This window comes from Macaca nemestrina, chromosome 8 (assembly GCF_043159975.1).
Source record: "Macaca nemestrina isolate mMacNem1 chromosome 8, mMacNem.hap1, whole genome shotgun sequence".
NCBI lineage: Eukaryota > Metazoa > Chordata > Mammalia > Primates > Cercopithecidae > Macaca > Macaca nemestrina.
The window spans coordinates 39,256,273-39,268,867 of NC_092132.1; the positions used below are offsets into that span (position 1 = coordinate 39,256,273).

Here is a 12,595-nt window from a genome sequence, read left to right on the forward strand (position 1 = left end):
TCTGGCCCTGATTCCTCTGCTTTGAGGCATGAGTTTCCTTTGCCAAAAATAGAAAAGGTTGCTGTAATCAGTGAAGCACAATCATGGTTCTGAAAGGCTCGTTTTTAGATACTATTTGTATCATAGACATGACAGCTACATGCTAAAACCTACTGGGGATATTTTTATGAAAAATATCTCCAGGCAAGGTAATATTACTGGAATGTTAGAGATGTTTATTTTAGGTAGTAAAAGTACATTATGTGATATATACATTAAATAATAGCAAGAAGCTTAAAGAATTATGTGAGCTATAAATTAATGTTAACCAATCTCCATGATAAAGAAAGGAATACCTGTTTATAAACTAGTATAATGCTGAAATGAGTAAAATTTATGAGGAATTCACATATGAATTCACAATGAAACTTTTATGTTAAATACTATTTTACTACTTTGTATTCTTATATTTGGTGGTTTTGAAAATGCCTTCATTTTATTTTTTGTCCATAACAATAGTAAGATTTAATAGGGCTTTACATATTACCAGATGTACTCATCTCATTTACTTCCAAAACTCTGTGAGTTCTGCATAATCATTAATCTCCTTACAGAGATGAAAAGGATAGGTAAATCACTCAGTTGTAAATGACTATTAATGTCTTAGAGCCAAGATGTAGATTCACTTCTTACAGTGCCAAATTCAAAAGTCCTTGTGACATGTAAATAGCCTGGCCATTTGATGTATATAATGATTATCTACTTAGTACTTTGAGTCTTCATCTAAAAAACACCTAGCAATGCATTCAATTACATCGTTGGCTGTCACATTTCAATTAATTCAATAGTAAATCTTTTTAGAGTATGATTCTTCTAAATGTTTTCCTCCTTCTTTGCCTAATTTTTTTTTCCATTTCACTGCAATAGAGGAAAGGAATATGAGATGATAGAGAAGCTGTTCATCTAAGCAGTTCATGCAATCTGCTGAATAATTTTGTAACATATGAATATTATACACTGGGTTATCCAACATTCCAGAAAACTCCAGGATAACCTGCCATATACCTCTAGAACAAATACCAGAAAATGTCCAGGTACATGAAAGTGACCCATTCACCTAGATAAGTAAACAATTTTGTTGTCTATCTGGTTTCTAGTTGTTTCTATCCTCACTTAAAAGGATTACACCTATAAAATCCTGCCAATTCATGTTAGCACACCGAAAAACCCTATGGTGACCATTTAGACCCCTCCCCAATTTCCCCTGTTCTGATGAACAACTCCTTGTTTTGGTTTTCCTTTTTTTTTTTTTTTTTTTTTTTTTTTTGACTTCTGCTTAGCCCTGGTTGCAGCCCTGGCTTGATGGCCCATTAAGACATGATACTCTTGAGTCAGCCTGGCATTCCTCTTTGACAGAATTTTTTTTTCTCTTTTTTGAAACAGGGTCTCCCTCTATTGCCCAGGCTGGAGAGCAGTGGCGCTATCTCAGCTTCACTGGAGCATCAGCCTCCTTGGGCTCAAGCAATCCTTCCACTTCAGCTTTCTGGGTAGCTTGGACCACAGGCACACTCCACTATTCCCGGATAATTTTTGTATTCTTCGTGGAGACAGGATTTCACCAGGTTGCTCAGGCTTGTCTTGAACTCCTAAACTCAAACGATCCACCCCTCTGGGCCTCCCAAAGTGCTAGGATTACAAGCATGCGCCACTGCCCCCTGCCGACAGGATCTTCATTTTCATATTCCCATTCTCATTATATTAAGATGAGAGAGAAAGAGAAAGAACTGATATGCTTATGCAAGCATATTGAGATTACTACAGTTGACCTGTGTTGAATGACTAAATATCGAGGATGTATTTGGTAGATTTCCAAGCCAATTATTACTGTTTGATTTTCCTTCTTTACCACACATTCCTTTTCAAAGTTTGACAGTGATCCCCATGTGAGGAGTAAGGCAGATAGTGGTATTATTTCTTTCCATTTTGACCAAAGATTTCTCATCCTCCTTTTCTCATCAAGACAGAATAAATGAGAAAACACTCTTCTTCCTTAAAAAAGCTCTTTTTTTTCTGTCCATGACAAAGTACTCTATGGTAGTCATTTGAACTTAAATATACAATTTGTTTTGAAATATTTCAAATGGACCAGATCCACCTGCATCTACTAATCCCACTACCTCCTTTTTGAGGCTATCTATAATGTTCTGCCTACTGTAGATGCATTCCCAGTATCCAACACAGCCTCCGAAGGAAAAATGACACACATTAGATTTTTCCAAATGTATTGGTTAATTCTCATTAGATTTATTCTACCTCTTTAGGACAAAGGCACATGCATTACAGCTTATTTTTGTGGTTACTTCTATGCATAGTTTCATGACTTTTAAAAATATCTCCATCAAATAATGGCAAACAATTTATTGATGGGAAAAAGCTAGGCCATGGAGGAGGGAAGGTCAGCATAAAGCCACAGAGTTGAACAGAGACAGGTAGGAACTGAACTTCCGTAGGTACTTACCGTTTTTGACATTTGACAGAATTTGGGAAATGGTAAGAAAACTGAATATTAGATTTAGATTTAGGAACCTTGGTCCTGAATCCTATTTCTGTTAGTTACTAGCTGTGTGAACTTGGCAAGGTATATAACCTTGTGGGACTTCAGTTTTCTTACCTGTTTGCTGGAGATAACATATCTAATTTAGAGAGGTGGTAGGAGATTAAGAGAGAAAGCATATATCAGCCTATGTGGCGTTGGTAGAAGCCCACTAACTATTAAATGGTATCTGTAGTTTCCCAATAAGTTTCACTGATCAAAAATGACACAGTCTGCCTCATTTATATATCTGGCATTGGGATAAGTGGTATTGATAGAGAGAGCTCTTTCAACTTTAACTCAAGACTGACACACGTATCCAAATTAGTACCCCAGGCCAGGGTCCCACAGTATGAACATGGGGACAATATACGCACTGAGAACCTGTCTTAACACAGAGCAAATTATCTGGGCAGCGCATCCTAGAAAATGAGAGTAATGGGCTGAGCAATTTAATCATATCCTCAAATAAGAAAGAGGGAAAATATAAATTAGAAATATTTACAAAGACTCTACGAGATGGGGTACTTTTTGTATAAGGGAAATCAATAAAACCATGGAAATGAATTTAAGAATAGGGCAGAGTACTCCCAAAAGAGGGCGTTCCAAAGGAAAAGTCCTTAGGCCATAGTAACAGAACAGAACAGACCCTGAAGCACTCCACTGTCGGTGCTGGAGATCCATGGTGAGCTGCAGGCCCATGTTGTAGAATCCTCATGACAGGAGAAAGCCTTGAGTCAGGTTTTCTATGTGGCAGTTTCACTGATTGTATGGTGGTAAGAAAGTGTAAAGAGGCTGAAGAAAACTGGGTGGAATTCCAAAGCTAGAGCAGAGAATAATCAGAAATAATCAATTCTGATAATTCAACTAATCATTTGGCAAAACTTTGTTTTTTGAGATTTAGTAGTGCAAAGCACCTAATTTTATTTATATGATTGAACTTAAAGTATTCAAATCAGTTTGTAACTGTTGACATTTATAATATGAAAGTACCATGGCTCTACTAGGCCATGTAAGTGGTTAGCAGGGGAATGTCAATTATGAAAGAGTCTTTCTTCAGATAGAATAGAAAACAATGAGGGACTGACATAATTGCAACATGCCATTTCACTATTGAAGAGAATAAATGCTCATTTGTACTATGTGGCACAAGTATTTTAACATGTAGCTACAGATCATTAGAGAAGTCTGATATCAAATTAAATATTTAATTGGTTGGGTGCAGTGGTGGCTCACACCTGTAATCATAGCTTTTTGGGAGACTGAGGCTGGAGGATCACTTGAGCTCAGGAGTTCGAGACCAGCCTGGGCCACATAGAAAGACTTTGTCTTACGAAAAAAAAAAAAAAAAAAATTGCTGGGCATGGTGGTGTGCACCTATAGTTCCAGATACTCAGGAAGTTGAGATAGGAAGAGTACTTGAGCCCAGGAGCTAGAAGCTGAAGTGAGCTAGGATTGTACCACTGCGCTCTGGCCAGGGTGACAGAGCAAGACCCTTTCTCTGAAAAATAAAGAAATAAAAATAAATATTTAATAAAATTATGTTAAGGCTTCATTTTTTTATGGTACATTTTAAAGCCAAGCTCAAATTGTGCAGAAGTTGGAAAAACAACAACAAAATCTCTACTCCTTGAAATAAGTTTTATTTTAAGCAAGCATTTCCACAGTTTTACGGCATGATTAACAATTTATGTAATCTCTGTGAGTCACCAAGGGAAGCTGGCATAGTTGACCTAAATGCTTTTGACGTGCAACAAAGGAGACCAGGCATGCAATGGAAATGCATCTGGAACCCCATGTTAATGTTTACTACTTTGAGAGGATTCTTTCTCAGGTCTCCTTTGCAAGACTCACTGGACACCATGTTGATCACTTAAATTACTATTAATTAAGATTAAGCTTGAATCCCATTTTTCTGTTTTCTTCATTTCGACTTTTGGGAGTTCAGTGATTAAGAGTATAAAGCAATGATATGATGAATGTATAAACAAAGAAATAGAAGGCAATGAATCAACCTATTTAAGGTATAATAAGGTTTTTGTTTTTGTCTCCACATTAATGTTTTTTGGCTCAAGGGAATGTTAGCATTTTCAGGAATGCATAAAGTTTCTTAATCTGATAATTTGCAGGATCCTTGGGGATTGTTAGTCAGGGAGCTGTGGCTACAAAGGAGATGAAGTTTTAAAATTGTGATGGATCCCAAAAAAGTTACGAAAGTTGTAAACGTGTTTTCAAAAATATTTTGTAAAATTCTGAAATATCCACATTAAGAAGTGAAAATTTTGTCCTTAATCTCATCTCCTATTTCCTGTTAACGGTGTGGTGTGCATTCTTAAGGATACTTTCCCAGTGTTAATCCAATCCTATACAGTAGTCTTGATGTTGTTGTTGTTTCAAAAAATAAGAGAGAATCATACTATGTATATATTTTATACATTTCTTCCTCAAACAATATAAGCTGTGAAATTGTTCTTTGTTAGACCTCATTCTTTTTTAGTAACTTTAAAATATTCTGTAACATAAATATACTATAATTAATCTAATCCTTCCTCTCTGAATGAGCATTTATACTAACGCTAATTTTTGATTTTCTACTCTTTGGCTGAAATAAACATATTATATATACAAATAATACTTAAATATTTCTATGAGATAACTTCCTAAATGTGAAGTTATCAGATACAAATTTGAGTATTTTCTATTTGATAATGGCTTCCTAAAAGGTTGTGTTGATTTGCATTTCTGTCCCTGTGTATGAGAATGTCTGTTTCCTCACATGTTTTCCTACCCTGGATAATGCTATTGTTTAAAATCAGTGATAATGTAAGGGGTAATAAATAATTTACAATTACTGTTTTTAATTTCCACAAATGAAAACAACAGTGTTATTCTCCTTGTTTTAGTCACTTTCCTTTCCCTTGGTCAATTCTCTAGATAGAATTTTTTTATACCCATATGTTTTTAATCCTCCTTGTAGTCCTACTCGATACATCATTATGGAATCACGGGAATTTAGGATGGGAAGGGGACTTGGTAGAAATGTATTCCTTCTACTCATTTGGTGCTTGGTTCATACCAAGTGGTCAGCTTATGCTTGAATACTTCCAGTGATGGAGAACTCATGATCATCTGAGACAGCTTGTTCCATCTTCCAGTGGTTTTTTCACCATATGAAAGATTTTTCTAAGAAGTCAAAAGCTCTTTCCCTGTGGCTTCTAGCTATATGAAATCTAAAGCAGAGGCCATTACGCCCTCTGCTCCAGCAATTCCTTCCACAGTGCATTTTCTAACACTGGTTTACATGTCTACAAATTGGTTCAAATTAATTGCTAAATGGAAGTCTTGCTTCCATTCTCTAGGACACTTCAAATATGTCAGATTGGAGGTTAATTTTCTTCTTGGGCAACTAATGCTTGTACACTGTGTCTACTTTTATGCCTTCTATCATTCCTATTAAGACATTATAGTTTCAATGTACACTATTTTCTCAGATAAAGAGAATAAACAGAAGCATTCTTAGAAAGCTACCTACTTTCTTCTAATAGATATAAGTTACAAGTAATTAGATTTGTTTATTGGGGAGTGGATGGATAAATTTAAATGGGCTGGATATGTTGTGGGGTCTCTAAAGTGATAAGTTACAAAAATGAATTCTCAGGATGGGATTAGACAAGGGAATAGAAATACTTTTCTTTTCCCTTTCTGTTTTTATTTTTGCATTTTAACCTTTGCATATATATTATCTTATTCTGTATATCTAAGAAGAGAGAGACATTTTTATTTTTTTTATTTTTATTTTTATTTTTTTTTTGAGACAGAGTCTCGCTCTGTCGCCCAGGCTGGAGTGCAGTGGCCGGATCTCAGCTCACTGCAAGCTCCGCCTCCCGGGTTTACGCCATTCTCCTGCCTCAGCCTCCCGAGTAGCTGGGACTACAGGCGCCCGCCACCTCGCCCGGCTATTTTTTTGTATTTTTTAGTAGAGACGGGGTTTCACCATGTTAGCCAGGATGGTCTCGATCTCCTGACCTTGCGATCCGCCCGTCTCGGCCTCCCAAAGTGCTGGGATTACAGGCTTGAGCCACCGTGCCCGGCCGAGAGACATTTTTATCTGGGTTGTTACTAATTCTTATTTTTTCTCTTTCCAAATTAAAATATTATTGTGTAAGATACACATATTTCAGCTCTAATCCTTTGTCCCTGGAATCATTAAAGCAGAAATTCTGGAGTCAATGAAGGAGAACTTCTTCTCACTTAGGAATGGAGTAGGAGGTGGAAGTGGATAGTAATTTTTTCTCTTTTTTTCTGAGTCAGTATATCAGTTGTTATCATGGTCAATACTGGCTAATGTTCATCAACCAGATGAACCAGGGAACCTGACTTAGAAATTGTAGATGTGATAGTATTTCCCATTTCTTTTGTTTACTTGGGCCTTATTATTGGTAAGTGGAATGTTAATATAATTTTAGTGCTGGATGAAACAATTACAGAATTTTATCTGTATTTTCCTTCAAATTTAATAGCTAAATAAAGGGAATAGGAAGTTTGAAAAGCTATATCCTGAAAACATTTGTAAAAGAATTCAGTACTTCTAAGTTGCTATCTATGTTTGGAACAATCTGTAGAAGGCTACTTAACTGAGAGAACAGGTGGTTGTTTATTGAGATATAATAAGTTAAAAAGCTATTTTAGGTTTTCTTCTAAAGAAAGCGGGACTGGCTTAGATATTTCAGATCAATAGAAATCACTTAAACTGAAGCACAGAGAAAAAATATAATAAGAAAACTAAAAGAATAGTGTATAAGAGATATGTGGGATCCACATGAAATACCTAACATATGAACAACTGGAAACAGAGGAGATCTTGCAGAAGCAATATTCGAAGAGATAATGGTTGAAAAATTTTCAAAATCTGATGAAAGCATCAACCTGGAAACTCAAAATCCTGGTGAACCAGGATTAAGAGACCCAAAGAAGACCTGAAATTCAAAGCGCTAAAACCAAAGAAAAGAACAAAACGCAAAAAGTAGTGAGAAAAAAGTGCATAGTGATTTAAAAGGAACAACAGTAAGGCTGATAGTTGTCTTTTCAATATAAATAAAGAAAACAGTGGAAAGCCAGAAAACATTAAAAAGGCATAAAGAACTGAATAAAAGTAGCTTCCAACCTAGTATTCTATATCCATTGAAAATAATTCTCAAAAATGAAAGGGAAATAAGTATGTTTCAAACAAACTGAATGTAATTTGTCACAAGAAGACTCTCACTTGAAACAAAGCACAATTTTAAAATAATAATTAAAAAAGCAAATACCCTAAAGAAAATTTCCAATTAGAAGGAATATAATCTCAGATAGAAAAGTTGAAATTGAGAAAGAGGGTACTTTTGTATGTTGTTATAAATTCATATTAACTGTAAAAAATAATTGTAAAAAGTAAAACAGCAGAAACACATGTGTAGAGCAAAAACACATATGAAACGATGGAAGACAGCAGGGTAAGTGATATTTAAAGGTTTTAAGCTTCTTTAAAATACATGATATAATGAAAAAGAGAAAATAACAATTCCATAATCAGATTTGGAGATTTTAAAGCCACACTCAGCAACTGATAGAAGAACTAGAGAGAAAATCAGTTATGACAATGTTGATCCAAACAAACCTATCAACTATCTTCACCTAACATATGTTTATACAACACCAAACCCAACAAGTCCAAAATACACATTTTAAAAAGTGCAAATGGTACATTTACCAAGCTATATATGGTAGCCCATAAAACAAATCGCTGGAGAGATTGTATATTTTTTTCCAAGGGGAAAATATATCAGTAGCAAGAAGGTAATCAGGAAATCACAACATATATGGAAATTAAATCACGTATCTCTACATAATTCATTGTGAAAGAGAAAATCAGAAGAGTAACAAGAATATACTTTGAGCTGAATGACAATAAAAATGCATCATGTCAACATTTGTGGGATGCAGCCAAAGCACTGCAAAGAGGGAAATTTATGGATTTAAATGCTTACATCAGTGTAAAAGAAAGGTCTGAAATCAATAACTATTTCTCACAGAAGACATACAAATGGCAAACAGGCATATTAAAAGTTACTCAACATCATTGATTATCAGATAAATGTAAATAAAAACTACAATGAGGTGTCATCTTATCCCAGTTAAAATGGTTTATATGCAAAAGACAGGCAATAACAAATGCAGGCAAGGATGTGGAGAAAAGGGAACCCTTGTACACTGTTGGTGGGAATATAAATTAGTACAACTATCATGGAGAATTGTTTGGATGTTCCTCAAAAAACTAAAAATTGAGCTACCATGTGATCCAGCAATCCCACTTTTGGGTATATACCCAAAAGAAAGGAATTCACTATATTGCAGAGATATGTGCATTCCTATGTTTGTTGCAGCACAACAGACGAATGGATAAAGAAAATGTGGTACATATACACAATGGAGTACTATTCAGCCATGAAAAAGAATAAGATCCAGTCATTTGCAACAACACGGATGGAACTGGAGATCATTATATTAAGTCAAATAAGCCAGGCCCAGAAAGACAAACATCACATGTTCTCACTTATGTGTGGGATCTAAAAATCGAAACAATTGAACTAATGGAGATAGAGACTAGAAGAATGGTTACCAGAGGCTGGGAAGTGTAGTTGGGGGCTGGAGGGGAGGTAGGGATGGTTAATGAGCACAAACAAAATAAAAAGAATGAATAAGACCTACTATTTGATAGCACAATAGGGTGACTATAGTCAGTAATAACTTAATTGTATATTTTTTTAATAACTTAAAGAATGTAATTGGATTGTTTGTAACTCAAAAGAGAGTATTTGTGAAGTATTTGGTTAATTTTGCTTACACCTTTGTTGGGCTGTGTAAAAGTGTTTATTTCAGACAAGAAGAAAAATGTTACAACTCTCCAGGTATAAGAGGTATAACGTTTTTACATTGTTACGGCATCCTCCAGCAAAACTGTATTTATCTATCTGCCCACATCAAGTCTGGTGTATGCTTGAGGGGATGGATACCCCATTCTCCATGATGTGCTTATTTCACAATGCATGACTATATTAAAGCACCTCATGTCCTACATAAATATATACACCTACTATGTAGCCACAAAAATTCTAAAAACAATAATAAAAATAAAATGAAATGAATAAAATTAATGGCATAAGGTTCTACACTAGGAGGCTAGAAAAGAAGAACAGAATAAATGCAAGGAACTACCAGGAAATAATAAAGATAAGAACAAATAATTAGTGACATAGGAAGCCAACAATGGATTTTGAAAACATTAACGAAATTGATCAATCCTTAGCTAGGCTGATCAAGAATAAATGAATGAACAGAGGAATATAAACTTGGTTTAATATTAGAAAATTCATCAATTTAATTTACCTTAACTGAATAAAGAAAAAATCTATAAGATTATCTCAATATATGCAAAAAGTGTTTGAAAAAATTCAACCTCCACTCATGATAAATACTCTCAGAAACTAAGAATAAAGAGGAACTTTTTCAATCTGACAAAGAACATTTATTTAAAAACTTGCAATGAACATAATATTTAATAGTGAAGTATGCAACTCTTTCTCTCTAATACTTGGAACAAAGCTAGGATGCTTACTCTAATCTTCTATTCAAAGATCAACTGTTGTTGAATAAGTGATTATTTTATGTACAGTGCTGGCCATACAGTAAGCACACAGTGCATGTCAGCTATCCTTATTCTTTGTGTATTACACTTGGATCTTGCTGTGTGCATTTGTGGAAGGGCATCATTTCACTTATTTTATTGGTCATGTCTGCTTGATTTAACGAGATCTTCAGAAAAGAGGAACTGTGCTACAGAGAATATATCTCTCGATCCTAGCCAACAACCGTCTTAATAGATGAAAATGTAGGGAAAAATATATGCTTAGACTCTCATGGAAACTCATCACTGCTACAGGTAAAGCAATTGCATGTAAGTTACAAGTGGTAAATGTGATCGTTTTCATTTATAAAGGGGCGAGTGTGAAGTATTTCATTAATTTTGCTTACACTTCTACTGGGCTGTGTAAAAGTGTTTATTTCAGACAAGAAGAAAAGTGTTACAACTTTCCAGGTACAAGAGGTATAACACTGTTATGGCATCTTCCAGCAAAACTGTATTTATTTACCTGCCCACATCAAGTCTGGTGTAAGCTGACAGTTGTAAGGCAATGCCTGTCTGCATTCCTACTTTGGAAGTGATATTATTTCACAAGACAATAGCGAGGGGGTGCCACATGTTAAAAGAAGAGGAGACTGATGTTAGATCCAACTGCTTAGTTGTTTGGGGGCATCCTGTATTTACCAGGTCTAGGATTGGAGTTATAAAAATATCAGAATTTTTAAACAGTTTTTTTTTTTGTAAGTATATGGAGGGGCACCTGTGAGCAGTCAAAGAATATTTCCGAATGAAAATTATTTTATGAAATACATAGTGATAGCAATGTATTTGGCCCCTCTTCTTCATTCTTCTCCTCACATCCCAGATAACAAAAAAAATATATTTCTGATATTAGAGTGGCTTAGTAAATGTATTCTTACCCTGGGGAACGTTTTATTTCTAGGAACCTTCAGAAACGTTTTATTTTTCTTCTAGCTTAAATTGGAAACCAGGATTTGGGGAACCATATTTAAATAGATTGAGTGCTAGTTGGCATTTGGTTGCAAACCTGGGTTTCTCTTTTGTTTCATTAAAAATGTTCCAAATGATTGATGGATAATACAGTAGTTTTATTTTTCAGTTTTTGAGGAACCCTCAAACTGCTTTCCTTAATGGATGTGCTAATTTACATTCTTACCCACTGAATGCCCTCACATTTTCTAATAAGATCTCTGCTAAGTTCAGTTTTCTTCAGAAATAAGTACACAAAACTAAGAAGAGGGTGAGTCCTGGGAAGCATCCTCCTCTCCCTTGCTTTGTTTTCCATCCCCTCCTCCAACTGCCACCTGCAGTTTCCACCTCTGCTTCTTATACTTGGGACTCAGGGGAAAAGCTTTTGGTGATAAACATGACTTACATTCACTTGTATTTTATTCCTGCCCATTTCAATGGTATCAAGAATGACAAAGAGAAAGAAGTAAGGTGGAGAAAGGGAATAGACTTTCCAGAAATGGAGTTAACTATTTACCAATCCTAACGCAAATTCAGAAACTGTATCAATATTTCAGTTCTAGGATAGACCTTATGGCACTATTTCTCTCTTAAGTCTGGCACTGATTGAAAAAATTTTTTGGAAACTCTTATAAATGTTACCAAAGGTTTGATCTGGAGATGAACGAGCAGTCCAAAAAACTAAAAATAAAAAGATTAGCTGGGTTTGGAGTGGCAAGGGGGAAGGTAATTTCTCATGGGTTTAAAAGAACACAGTGAATGAGTTAGAACTGGATAATGACGATGAAGAGGAAGTTTGGTCAGCAACAAATTATTTTAGGCTTCCTCAATTTTTTACATAATAAATTTTAGGCTATGAGACATCCAAATGAAAATACCCTAAAGACAGCTGGGATTGTAGGAATAGATTGTGAATGATACACAGTAATGAAGATTTCTATTTGAGATTCAGAGAATCACAGTATTTTATTGCTTGAAGGAACTTTAGATGACATCTGGTACAATCTTCTCAACTTAAAGATGATGAAATTGAGCCTCAAGTGCTTAAATAATATGCGCAAAGTCACAAAGCAATTTAGTGTCAGAGTTAGAACTACCTCCCAGATTTTTTGGCCATCAACTCATCCAATGTTCTTAACATGCCATCGAGCTACTATCAGGATAGAGATGATTACTAAAGATATGAAAGAAGTGAATAAAAGGGAAATGAAAATATTTTTTAAGAAAGAAAAATGAATGGAAAAGAATGTGAATCCCAGGGTTTGGTGATGATATTTATAATTACATTATGTATGCAGAAGGATGAAGAGCACATAAGGTAGATGGGTGATTAGGAAGCTAGAAGGAAAGCA

General features: G+C 35.0%; 1 pseudogene; it reads right to left on the minus strand.

Annotated features, from left to right (window-relative positions):
• LOC105476131 (monocarboxylate transporter 14-like) overlaps nucleotides 1-10,817 on the minus strand; it is a 39,436-nt pseudogene extending 28,619 nt beyond the window's left edge.
• Nucleotides 10,818-12,595: the final 1,778 nt, after the last annotated feature.